The sequence below is a fragment of the Alligator mississippiensis genome, chromosome 11, assembly GCF_030867095.1.
Source record: "Alligator mississippiensis isolate rAllMis1 chromosome 11, rAllMis1, whole genome shotgun sequence".
Taxonomy (NCBI): Eukaryota; Metazoa; Chordata; order Crocodylia; family Alligatoridae; genus Alligator; species Alligator mississippiensis.
The window spans coordinates 5865311-5878301 of NC_081834.1; the positions used below are offsets into that span (position 1 = coordinate 5865311).

A 12991-nucleotide genomic window follows, 5' to 3' on the forward strand; every position below is an offset into this window, starting at 1 on the left:
TTTATGTTCAAAATATAATCAGTGCTGGCATTACTCTTACCCTGAACCTGTAGCTCAAGTCAGTTTATTTACGGCTACCCTTGGACAAATGCAGCATCAAGTTTGCCTGGACATTTCTCATGTTGGGCTGTCAGTAAGAAGAAAAGGCAAGTTAGCCAACTCGAGGTAAACCCTCGTGAAGACAAGGCTTTCCATAGTTGTGCCGTGAGCAGGCAAATCAGGATGGAAATCGGACTCCTGCAGGAGCATTCAGCTTGCTTGTTAACTCATGTTTAAGCTACGAAGTGCTTGTCTTGTCAAAGATATATTACCTTGAGTTAGCAAGTTCAGGTTAAGAGCGCACCTTGAGTCCCAGGGAAGACAGGACCTCGGAGAAAATGGGGTGGTGGTCTGCTTTGATCTTCTTTTAGGATGCTGTTTTCTTTGGAGAATTTCAGGAACAGAGACACCTCCTACTCATCGATTTGCTTCTGTGAAAGCTAAACCCCATGAAAAGACCATCCAGATGGATAGACGCTTCAGACATCTTTTTCTAATGGGTTCAGAAAGAGAATTTCTCTACGCAGTTTTCCATATTGTCACTGGGATGACTCCTTTTGGTGACAGCTTTTGCTAGCACCTTCTCCCACTGGTTCCTTCCTTTAGTCTGCTCACCTCACGTAGGATGATTTGGGGACTCTCAGCTTACAAATGATGGCTGATATTAGGAAGTGTTCCTGTGGAAGTTCCTGCATCATGGAATTCATCCGTGTCTGCCCCTTGGCCAGCAAAGTTCCCTCGCTCATCACCCCCAGACTAGGCATGTTGGTGACTGTAAACGCTGTACTTTCATTGAGCCACTGATATGCCAAGGAGTTGCCAGAGATGGGAGAAACTTCCCTTCTCTGTTGGAATCCTGTAGAAAGGCAATGGTGGGGGAGGAGGGGTTTAAAAAGGCCTTGCAGAAAGAGAGGAGGTTTTGGGCAAGAGAGGGGATGATGAGACAGACAGGTTTTCACAGAAGTGACCTGAGGTGAGCTGTGCTGGCAGGGGTCCATGGTTCAGAAAACAAACCATGAACTGCAGAAGGATCCTGGATAACCCCAGACCACAGAATGCACCAGCGGGGCGAGGAAACCTAAGGAAGTTGGATTTATTAGTTTGTGTCTGTGTATTGCTGGTGGTAAGAGCAATGGTGTGCAAGGGCTCTGTGCAAAGTCTATATGCATGCGTGATGTGCTGCCCCTGCCACATACCTCTGAAGGATTAAACTGTAGCCCTGGAGTCCCTAGGCTGGTGGAGCTGGGACATTTAGTGTGACCCTTGCCATAAAGCTGCACGCAGTGGGTTGCTGCAGTGCAATCAGTATAATCCCCTGTCGGTCCTATAGTTTTAGCATGAACTGCAAACCGGTCCAGTGCAAAGAGATTTCAGCTCAGCTGACGTCAGCACGTGAAGCTAAAAATTTTCTTGGCAGATGCTTCACAGATACCTGGGATGGTCTTAGGCAATAAAGCGTTGTGATGGGGCTGCCGATCTGTGGGTAAGAGAAGCAGTTTTATGAACCCGTCAGTACAGCAGGGTAACAGGATATCCTTGGCATCTCTGTGCTGCTATTTCCTGGAAGCATCTTCTGCAGCACCATGGAAATTGATTTGCTGGTGCTGGAAAACCCATTCTTGGGAAAGCAGTTGGCAGGGGCACCGCGCTTCCAGGAATTCCTTTGGCGGTGGGTGGGCACGCGCGTCAGATTCCCAACCGTTGGCCAAGCTGCCGTGGTTCCCTCTACCCACTCATTTCCAGAGTTTCGTCTATGCAGCCCTGCCACAAACACCCGAAGGCATCTCATAGGACTCAGAAATGGTTTGGATGCTGTGGTGACTGGAGTCCAGCCATGGAGTAGGTGGTGTGTGGGCTTCCTCACATGCCCCAGGACCTCCCATCTAGTAGAGAGAGAATCATTGCACTGAGAAGGTGATACAGGGTGTGGTGGTGATGAAAGAGGGGTGTCTGTTTATTTGGACAAGACCCCTGAACCTGTCTTCTGGATCCTTTGCTCCTCGAAGGTTGGGGTTGTTACGCATGTTTAAATCTGAGTCAGTCTAGCCCTTGCTAGAATGGCTTTGGATGCATGGTTTGCGCTTCTTCCCTGCAGGGCCTTGGCATCACTTCTGTCTTGGTTATTCCACCCCTTGGTTCCATGGGACAGACAGGTTATAGGAGCCCACGGAAGTGGTGTCAGAAAGAGTCAAAAGGGCTTGACCAAGGACATTCAGCGAGCAAGTGGCAGAGAAGCTGGACCTGTTGGGAAGACATCTCCCAGCAGTGGAGAGGTGCCAGCCATGCTGGACTTGGACGGTCAGGGCTGAAGTGTAGTCCCAGAGACACATGGGGACGATGGACTTCTGGACTGGAACATCAGTCAGCACTTCGGTCCACAGCGAGGCTGGTTAGCGAGGGGGTGGTGGGGGGTGAGGAATGAGGCTGTAATAGTAGGATGATGCTGAGGGCAGTGGTACTTTGGTAGCGCACAAAGCTCATTCCTGGGCCTGATTCTGTTCTTGTGTCAATCAGGATGAGGAATAACATTGAAGCTGGTCTCGGTGAGGCCCCAAGTGTGACAGTAGCCAGTGCTGCCAGCCTTGCTGTCACCCATTCTGTATTCTGTGCTTCTGCTAACAGCTCTTGTCTATCTTCCTCTTTTCAGCCCAAAATGCATCGGTGCTATCCAAGCTTGCTCTAATTTCTGTGGCATCTGCCCTGTATTTGTCGTAAATGTTATTCCTACTGCAGGTTATGAAGCCAGGCTCGCTGAGGTAGTGGCCAGGGCTCTGTAGATGGCCCGACAGCGAACCGTGACTGACTGAAGCCTAACGAGTTTTGTACGTGCCATTCTTTCCCCCTCGCACTGTCTTTGGGAGTGAAACCTGTCGAGTTTTACGACTGCAGGAAGCCAGAGTGTAACAGGGTAATTACAGTGAGGGTTCGTATGGTTCAGTGCCAACGTGCTGTACCGGGAAGGCGGACAGCCTTGTAACAAGCCTCGAATTCCCTGTGCAGGGCAAGGATATTGCTCTGGATCGCACCACATAATGGCTCCATGACTGTGGAAGCCTCTACAAAGATCCTCTTGCAGACAGTCTCTCTAAGGGTTTGCCGTTCCCTCCCATCCTTGACTTCCCAGCAGATGGGTAGTATTTGAAGGATGGCTTGAAGGAATTATTAATCCATTGCTCAGTTATCCTGAAGACAAGCGAGGCTGCCTTGCTGTTGCTGACGGATGTTATGCAGGGAATGGTCCTTAGATTTGCAGGACTGTTTCTGAGCCCGTGAAACACCTCATGCTTTTTCTGGCCATCATTGCAGGTCCCTCAGTTCAGCCAGAACCTGAAAGCAGGCCCCGTGCTATGTGGTTTTTCAGCAGTGTGGCTAGTTTGCTCCTAGAGCAGTGGAAAGGGACAGATAAGCAGCTGTCAGACAGAGAGAGGCATGTCCCTTATTTAACCTGGCTGATATAATTTTTTTTCCCTTCCTTCATCCTCAGAGCCTCTCCTAGCCCTGATCTTAGACTGTGCCTTGACCAACCACCCTCCCCACTCAAGGCCCTTTCCTCTCCTCTTCCCATCCTCTTCCCCTTTGGATGCCTGCCCCTGCTTGGCTGTGCACAGACATGCTCTGAAGTGCTCCAAGCACTCGGGGTGCAGGCGTTCACACACCCCAAGAATGATTGTAAAAAATGGCCAAAGCAGTTCAGAAATGACCCTTGAGAAAAGAGGAGCACTTCTGAAGTGCTGCATTTTCACTGTGTGTGATTATGGGGAGGGGCGGGGTGCGTGTCTCGCTCAGTCCTCCGGCATCCCACAGTGCTCCACTCCCTACCCCATCCTGCACAGGTTTGTCAGCCACTAAGCGCTGTCCTTTGTGCTCAGCTGACCTCAGGACCCTCCGGAGGCTGCCGCAGGGATTCCTGCTCTCCAGCTCCTCCATCATTGCCCCTGCATGGCTCTGCAGCCATTCTGAAGTGCTCCAAACTGGAGAGCTTCACTGCATGTCTGTCCCTTCCCCTTTTCCTGCCTGCATGTTGCTTCCTGCCAGGGAAGGCTTTGACGTGTGGACTCCTGATGACCAGTGCTCCCAAGAGAAAGAGGCAAGAGCAGCTGAGTAGACCGTGCGATGAGGATCACAACCACCTGCATTTGGACTGGCTGAAATGACCGAGTGACTAAAATGTGAGTGGCTTCCCACGTTTGTTGGTGAATCAAGGAGAAAGTATCATGCTGTCTGACTGGCCCGGCTCCCTTTTGGAGCCGTGAAGAATGGTGTCAAACACACGCAGGCAGACAGTGGGCCCGTGTCGACAGCTTTCTGCTGGGCTGAATGGCAGGCAGCATCACAAGACGAATGATTAGCAGCAACCTGAGATTTCCCATCGATACAACTCCGTGCCCCAGGAGCTTGAGGATTTAAAAGCGGGGGCAAAAATACAGATCAGTTCCTGGGAAAATGTTCCTGTTTTGACTGTCACTGGGTTCCCAGTTGCACTCGGTTGAGGCTCTTTGCTAAGAAGTGCATTAACAGATTTGATTTCTGAGCTCAAATCCACAAAGGCGGTGCAAGGAGGTCGAGGGAAATGAAATTCAGCTGCCTGGTAGCCCATGATTTCACCTGGGCTCTGCTCCATTTGATTCTCATGCTTCCAGCTCAAGGCTACGGGTTGAGAAGGTGGCTTTCTGGTCTGATGGTTGTGAGTCAGGTGGACAGACATTACTGAGCTGCTTCCTGCTCTCAGGCTTTAACAGTGTAGAAGTGCTTTGGCAGTCACAACTGACATTAACCATGGGTGTGTGTGTGTGCGTGCACACGTGCATATGTGCACACAGTTGATATACACTCCTGAGCCAAGCTTTTAAAGGAGGCCTTGTACAGGCACATTGTGTTTGTTCTGAAAGTGCCATTTTAATGTCATAAAGCCTTCCCTGCCCATAGATCAGGCATTGAGATCTGTGGACATTCACAGCTCACTCTTATCCCTGCAAAAGAACTGCCGCTTTGTAAAAGGAGGGTGGCTCTTTCTTTGAGAAGGACTTGCAGATGATTTCTAGCACCGAGACTGTGTACGGCACTGGTTTTGCAGGAGGTGAAAGCACTTGAAATGTAATCTGGGAATGCCTAAAATGAGGCCTGTACCCTGGGCTTTGGTGAAGCCAGATAGAAAAAAGGGACCCAAACTTGGCCTTTCATTTCTTCCAAGGTTTCTTGGGGCAGAAACTGGAACTTTGATGTCTGCTGAACCCGGTCTTGATTTCCCAGAAATGCAAAACCAGGTGATGGTCATTTCCCAGCTCCTCAGATGGTTTCAGTTGACATCAGTCCGTTGACATCAGTGGGATAGTGCTGACTTTGCGCAGCTCAGGCCATGGCCTGCAGTCTCCATCAGCCCGGACCAGAGTGCAGCACATTTTTCAATAGAAAGCGGTCACAATGGCCCTGCTGGATTTAGGGATGGGAATGGTTTAAAAATGAATTCCTGGCACCTTCATCTCCACATGCAAAGCCTTGTGTTGGAGCAGCCGTCCTACCCGGAGACGTGACATGAAACAAGGGAAAACCCTGTCCCCTCAAAAACCAGGCTTCAAATAGTGCGGCCAGTGAAGCTTTCAGTCTCCTGGAATGAACAGCACTGATTGTGTGTCGTGATCCTTTTCTCCACTCGTTGAAGGACTCCTAGAAAATAGCAGTTCCTTTTTACCTGGCTTTTGATAATGGTTCCTCTTGACCTGCGATGATTTTAGCAGCAGCACCAGCACAGGCTAGGGCTTGTTTTGCTGCTCAGTATTGTGCGATCAGATTCCTTTGAGCTGAAACTCCTTTTGGTTTAACTTAGCCCCTGATCTTGGAGGCTCTTCAGCATTGAAATGAGACTAGCTTGTGTTTTGTGCTAACTAGACACTACCCAGGGTTCAGAAATGAAATATGATGCAATAGAGACTTGGGATAGAGAGAAATTTGAGTTTCCCGTTTGCGAAGGCTACTGCTGCAGAGGTTTAAAGCACAAAACACAAGGCAGATGTGACTGTGATACCTATGAGGTAATTGCTTTCACTTAGAATAAAAAATGTTCTTGAAAGGGATTAATTTTTCCAGCGTCATTGTTAATAACTGGTGGGCAACAGAGTTGGCGTCTGGGCTAAAAAGTCCTGGCGATCACGTAAAGCAGAAAATGTAGCTTTGTAGAGCTGTGCCCTGATTTCACACTGTTACCTGTGGCATCTTGTTGCGGACCAGAGCCTGTGTCTGCCACATGCCTCTGCACTTTTCACATGGAGACCATCTACACACGTGTGCTGTGTGTGTAGTACATGTGCTATTTCAAGCAGAGCTTTTTCCTCCCTCCGAGTTAATTCCTGCATGGAACGCAGTCTAGGAAACCTGGCACTGACTGTACTCCCATCTGGCTGGTAGCCTTTTGCAGCTGCTACCCCAGGAGGACCAGCGTCACACGCGCACAAGCATCGCTGCTGAGTACTGCTCACCAGGTAAGTAAACAGCCAACATACCGACTCCAGACCTTTCCTGGTTTGGTACATATTCATTATGTGCCCTCCTGTTTAGCGCCATCCCTCTCCTTCTGAGAGACATTGCATGACCAGGGTCATTTTCTGATTCCTCTCTGTCCTTTTGGGAAAGTATCTAGATTCGCCATCTTCTAGATTAGGCTTCACCATGGATTTATGCAAAAAAAAAAATTGTCTGCATTGTTCACCACCCCACTCCTTGTGCAGCCTCACGCTGTGTTTAGTTTTTAGAAGGCTGTGCAGTAGCGAGGGGTTTGCCTTATGCTGTAATCCCAGGTTCCTTTCCTGACCAGACATCCGTCCTTCAGAAGCCTGTAACTTGTACGAGTCTTTTACATGTTCCCCTCAAGACTGAGTTTTGCTTGCCATCCTGTTGCCTGTTCCTTTTGCCTGGCTGGATCTCTTTCCTCACAACCCTTTCTACTCCTAACTCATTTAAATAATTCAGTGTCTTCTGCCAGGTTCCCCGCTTTGTTTTTCACCCTGCTTTCCAGCTCATTAATAGGTACATTAAGCAACACAGGACCTGGTGCAGAAAGCTGAAACAACCCACCATTAACCTTTTGGCATGATGAAAGCAGACCTTTTAATCCTGCCGCTGTTTGCTGGCTGTCTTGCAGCCAGTTTTTGATCCAGGACAACAATTTGCTTCTCACCCTGTGACTGTGGCATGTCTTTATAACCCTCTTGCGTAGGACATCAATAAATTATGTCCCCCGGTTCTCCTTTACCTGCTGCTTAAGGTACAGAGCAATCTAGGAGATCATCCTCACACCTGAGGAAGAATATCTTGCATTTGAAAGCTTGTCTAACTGTATCCCAACTACATAGTTGGTCCAATCAAAGCGATCACCCTAAGAAATCCTTGTCTGGCATAATTTCTGGACCGTTGTGAGTACAGCATCACTCTTGCACTACCTCTTTCCTTTTCAGACACCTTGCTGCTGAGACCCTCACAGATTGCGACCTTCCAGATGAATTTAAGTCTGCTTTTAATGATCGCTTCAACCTGGTTGCCGGGTAGAGAGATCTTGTAATTCCCCAGATCGCTGCCTACGGATTTGCTTTTTACTCTACTAAGTAGATTGAGCTTCTTAAGCCCCTCATAGCAAGGCATGTTTTCCATATCCCAGATAATGAACATAGCTCAGTGGTAGCTGCTGTGAGTGGATGGTGCTTTATGAAGCAGCAGATCCTGGCTGTTTCTGCAAAGGATGCTGTGGCTAGGGTGGGAAAGGCATTTTCCTACCCTGGGAGACCAATGGAGAGGTGGGTGTGCTCTGTCTGTGCTCCCCTCACCACCCAGGCCAGGCTGTTTAGCATCCAACACAGGCATTATGTAGTAGCTGGGTCACACAGGTTCAGCTGTTCTACCCGCTGAACTGGAAAGAGGAGGGCTGTGCTGGGAGAGACCTGCTGTTCCCATAGCAAGGACTGCTGGCCTGTGGGGTTTGAGTCCCTCCAAACCCAAAGTCTAGGTGGGAATTCCTTTAGGGACGGTGCGGGGGGGGAGGTTGTGTGACGTGTGGATCTGTTTGGCAGGGGAGAGCTGGAACTGCAGGGGGGCCTTGAGGAACCCGAGAAAGATCCTGGGGAGGCTTCTGTATGGAAATGGCTGCACAGCTCAAAAAGCAGATTTGTTTTCCCTTTCCTCCCTGGGCCTCTTTCTGCAGCACTGGCCTGAGCATTGCTCCAGAGTGAGCTTGAAACACCTGGAGGTGTCTGATGCGTCTGGTCTCCTGGTGCCATGACTTTGGGGAAAGCTTTCAAGCAGGAATTTGGTGCTGCCAGGTCTGTGTCCCCAGGCTGCGGTACGTCAGCACGGTGCACCTGCCAGGAAGGTGTTTATTGGTGGTGGGAACAGGCTCCGCTTTTTCATGGGGTGCTAGTGCACCCACACACATGGAAGCTCAGGGGAGGGAGTGGCTTTCCCAGAGGGGCCAAGGGAAGGCTGCATCCTGGCTGGAGCATGTGTCCTATGGAAGTGCTGAGTGGGCAGGGCATCTCCGTGCCCTGCAGGTGTTACCAGCCCTAGACGGGGCAGTGCCCAAGGGTGTTCGAGGGCAGAGCAGGGGCAGGCCGATGGGACATGGGATCACGCAGCTCTAGAGATCCCTGCGTGGAGTTGCAGAGCCGCAGCAGCTGGTATTGCAGCTTGTCATGTTTTGGATGCTGAGGGGAGCTTGCATAGCCCCATTCTCTGGTCCCCCTTCCATGCCAGAGGTGCTGCCACCCTGTGCGAGAGCCTACATCTGTGCTTGCCAGCTGACTGGGTGGACTACATAGGTCTGTTCAACATGGACCCAGCACTTATTCCTCTCTGCCCCCTTGTCCTGGGTTCCCCCTCCTGTTTCTCATGCTGTCTGCGCACTCGGAGGCCTCCTTCACTGATATGACATCTTCTCTTCCCAGCCGTGCAGCTCAGTTAGCACCAGCCTCTCCACCTCTGTTGCTCGGCCAGCATGGGTGCCCTGTTCTCTGCACTCTCCCGCTGCCCTTGCACTGAGCGTGATTTCACTCTGTCGATGAGGGACCTGTTGTGCTGTGGCCTGGGGAGGTGATTCCTCCCAAGCTGCAAATGCTTGGCTGAGCGGCTAGGGCATGGTTGTGAGGAAAGACAGAACCATGATTGCCTGACATGTTAGCTGCTGGCTGTGTGGTTAACCTCCTGAAGTCCAGCTTTATATTCAGCTCCTGCTGATGCCGGGGAAGCTCACAGCTGAACAAGCCAATACAACGGTGCTGCAGCTGACCCGTGCCAGGGCTGGTTCCAGGTGATAGGTGTGTACTGCCCTGTCCCTTGCATAGGTATTTTCCCACATGTATCGGGAGCAGGAGCCTTCCTGATTCTTGCAAGGCCAGTCCCTGCTCCCTCTCTCATCCTGCTCTTAGCTGGTTTGACTCCAGGGATGGCAAGGTAGAGAATCCAGCCCCCGACATTTAACCAGTGTACCATATTTACAGTTGGGCTAACTCTGTCTAAATGATTGTGACCCTGTATGCACTTGTAGGGACTGTAATGCCACTTCCCATTCTGTGCTACACAAGGCAGCGAAGTCAGCACACTAATCTCTGGATCACTTGTGCTTTGCTGCAGCGTAATCATACCTTTGGCTGTTAAGCAAAAAGAGGTTGCAGTCTCCTGTGCTACAGGCTTGGGCTGCATGAATAGTCCATGCCATGAATGTAGTAAAATCTTAATCGACTCCTAGGTGTGGTAGCATGAAAACATGTCACTTATATGCCTGTTCCCACCAGTCGTTTCTTGTAATGTAATAGCGCCACTGTGTAAGAGGGTCCCTGCTCAGCCTTACGTTTTCTCATAACTGTGTTGCAGCCCTTTGCTCTGGCATTTGGAGAGAGCCTGGAGGTTAAGATATAAGAATGTCCAGTACAAATATCACCCCGGGTAGAGGACCGCAGCGTCCTTGTCGTATCTCTGCTTCCATCTGGTGGACAAATGCTGGCTGCTGGTCCTTTTTTGCGGGGCACGGTACAGGTTCCAAGCTCGGGAATTTTATCCATCCCTCGTTTCAAAGGTCTTTGCGAACACACCTGGCCTTTGGGAACCAGGTCTAAGCTTTGGGGGGATTGGCCCTACCTGTCGTCAAAACCCGCTAGCAGCTTGCAGGGTAGTGAGGGCAGCATAGTCTGTTCAGCTTGTTGCACGCTGTTTCATCCGTGCCTTGTACCAGCCAGCAGGAGATGCAGACGCTTCCTTTCCTTCCTGGTAGGTGATAGGTCAGAGGTGCTGTCCCTGCAGGTAGAATAACCCCATTGCAAACTTGCTGTGATAATGCTGCTCCCCGGCACTTATCCATTTCCTTTCTAGTTCATATATTTTGCGTCTGCATAAGGATGTGCTGCCTTGTCGGCACTGGAGTTTGCACCAACTAAGTCAGAGGTTAACTAGGCATTTAAGTACCTGTATGAGAACGTGGAAGACGGGGGAATGGTGATGTGTGTAGGCTTGTAAGCACGTTGTTGTGGCCGTATTGCATGTACTTGAAGGCTTTCCATCTAACATGTCACCGATAGCACCTGCACCCAGGATTTCTCTGGTATGGCAATGGCTAGGAGATTTTCCTGTCTTTTTTGCACGTGGAATGAAGAGACTGCAGTAAGACTGAATTGGGAGCAGAATCATCTGATTCTTTCTGATCCTAGCAAAGAGGGTAGAGTTTTGCTGGGTGACATGATCCGGCTCCCATCTTGGTGGCTATTGAGGAGAGCAGAAAAGTCCTAGTCGTGGTAATTCAGTGCTGGATTCCTAGTTCAGGGTTTGGTTTTGTTTTTTTGCTTTTCTCCATGTATCTGAATTGACGCTCCAGACCCGTTGTTCTGTGTCATGCCCTTGTCAGAGAATTGGGATTCCTGCCGTGAAAAGAGGCTCTGTTAGCAGAGCAGTCAGCATGAAGGAATCAGTAACATTAAGATACTTCATTGAGTCCCAGGGAAATTCCTGGAATATTTTCCCCAGGGTGGCACCATGGAAATGCTTTATTTCCTTGCACACTCTTAGGAACACACAAATTCCCAGACCAGCTAAACCCTCTTGCCAACAAATCAGTAGCCTGCCCCACAGTGACAAATCGTTGATGCTTCAGAGCAACTCGCACACTTCCCTTACCAGTATACCCACCCAGCTGTGCAGTCGACAGCTCTGGAGAGCAGGCCGAGTGTGAGTGTGTGTCTCTAATTCCTGCTGCCTTCCACGGTTGATCAGTTTACCCTGAAAGCATAAGGTTTGACTATGATTCTTTATGCCCCGTCAGCAAACCCCACTTCTGTCCTAGTGCTGTGTCTGGTTTCATTTGCCATTTAGTTCCTGCAGTGAAGATGCTTTAAGGACCAATTCAGCCTGCGGAGACCCAGCTGGGCCTTGTCTGGATTGCAGAGGTGTGCTGGCAGGACTCAAGTTCTGCCCTCAGTTTCTCAGGTAAATCATCTTGCCCAACCCTTTGCCTGAAAGCGGCTGCATGGGCCTGACTTCCCAAGAGGCTGCATTCGCCATGCCAGTGAGCTGCTGCAGCAGGAATAGGAGCCAGGAGTTCCCCCATTAAACCTCCTCTGTAGATGGTTGAAAAGGTTGGCTTTTCCTCTTATCCTGTCATCTGGTTCCCCACTCAAGAGGGAATTTAGGATGGCAGGGATGGGCCTCAGATGGGGAGAATACATACCTAGCTCCTAGAGACCTCCTGATAGAACAGGCTACATGTAAGTCCTAGGTCGTAATATAACTGTGGGCATTTTGCAGTGCATCAGGTATGTAACAAAGTGAGCCCTTTCCTGTGGACACTAAGATGCGGTCTTTACCCCCCAATCAAAATAGCTTGCTCCCTTCTGTCATTTTAATGAGTGGGCTCTATTAGCATAGGTGTTGATGGCGGAGTCACTGTTCTTGGGCCTTGCCTACATCGTGAGGCTGCTGCTGCTACAGCTGTGCTGACAGCTGCATCACCAGAGCCTCCTGCTGGACATGTGGCAAATGAGGGCAGAGGATTTTTCTCCACTGGTTTACCTGTGAATGAGACAAATTCCATCACCAGAAACTTTCTTTTGTGACGTAGTGACATCCAGTTCTGTTAGCTTTGCTGTGCGATCTAGGGAAGAGTGCAAGTGTTTATCCTGCACAGATTAGACACTGGGATTACTGCCTCTAGAAGATGGGGTCCTTTATGTTGGTTCAAAGGGGCAGGGGCAAGCAGAGCTTGTCCTGAATTTAATACTTTTAAGGAATGAATTAACCGGAATGTTGTTCAATTAAAAAGCAAGTCGTAGAAGTGAAGAGAAATGAGATGAATGGAGAAATGGAGTCTACCCAGAGCTGAATGTCTCGGTGGAAATTTCTTGGAGTTTGGGCAGCTCCCGCTGTCTGGTTTGGCTTGGAAAGAATCCGGACTCCAAACTTTCTGCTCCTTCCTCTGAGCTTTGGGGATGGAAGATGGGGCTGACACAGGACTCTCCTCCTCCTCCGCCCCCTCCCCTCCCCCCCCCCCCCCCCCCCCCGCCGCTCTGTGCATGCGATGGGATTTGTTCACATACATCCAGGGGCAGAAAGCCAGATGAAGAGCTGAGCTGCCATAATGGTCAGGGCATTTGACTTGAGGGCGTGTGATGCAGGCCAGGTCTCTGCTGAAATGCTCACCTGAACCAAGGTCTTATTCCACTGCAGACTTGTACATCTGCTGCAAACCCCACAGCGTGGCACTAGTGCCCAGGGGCCTGGGGTCTGAAAGCCTTCAGAATCCATGGTGAAAATGGCCGGGCTAGTGGAGTGAAATGCAAACAGTAAACCAAGTGTGTAACTCGTGTGGAGCAGTGGCGCCCAAGCTCTGGCCCCAGGGTCTGGATGAATGGCATGGGGTTGGGCCTTGGGTGTGCCCCCTTGCTGCTTTGCTCCAGCTGCGTGCCCTGATCCAGCCCTGTGCTGCCTG

The 12991-nt window shown here is 50.2% G+C and overlaps 1 protein-coding gene across 3 annotated transcripts in view; it reads left to right on the plus strand.

Moving 5' to 3' along the window:
• Positions 1-12991, plus strand: part of IGDCC4 (immunoglobulin superfamily DCC subclass member 4) — a 147257-nt gene that overhangs the window by 86012 nt on the left and 48254 nt on the right. The gene's annotated exons all lie outside the window — the stretch shown is intronic.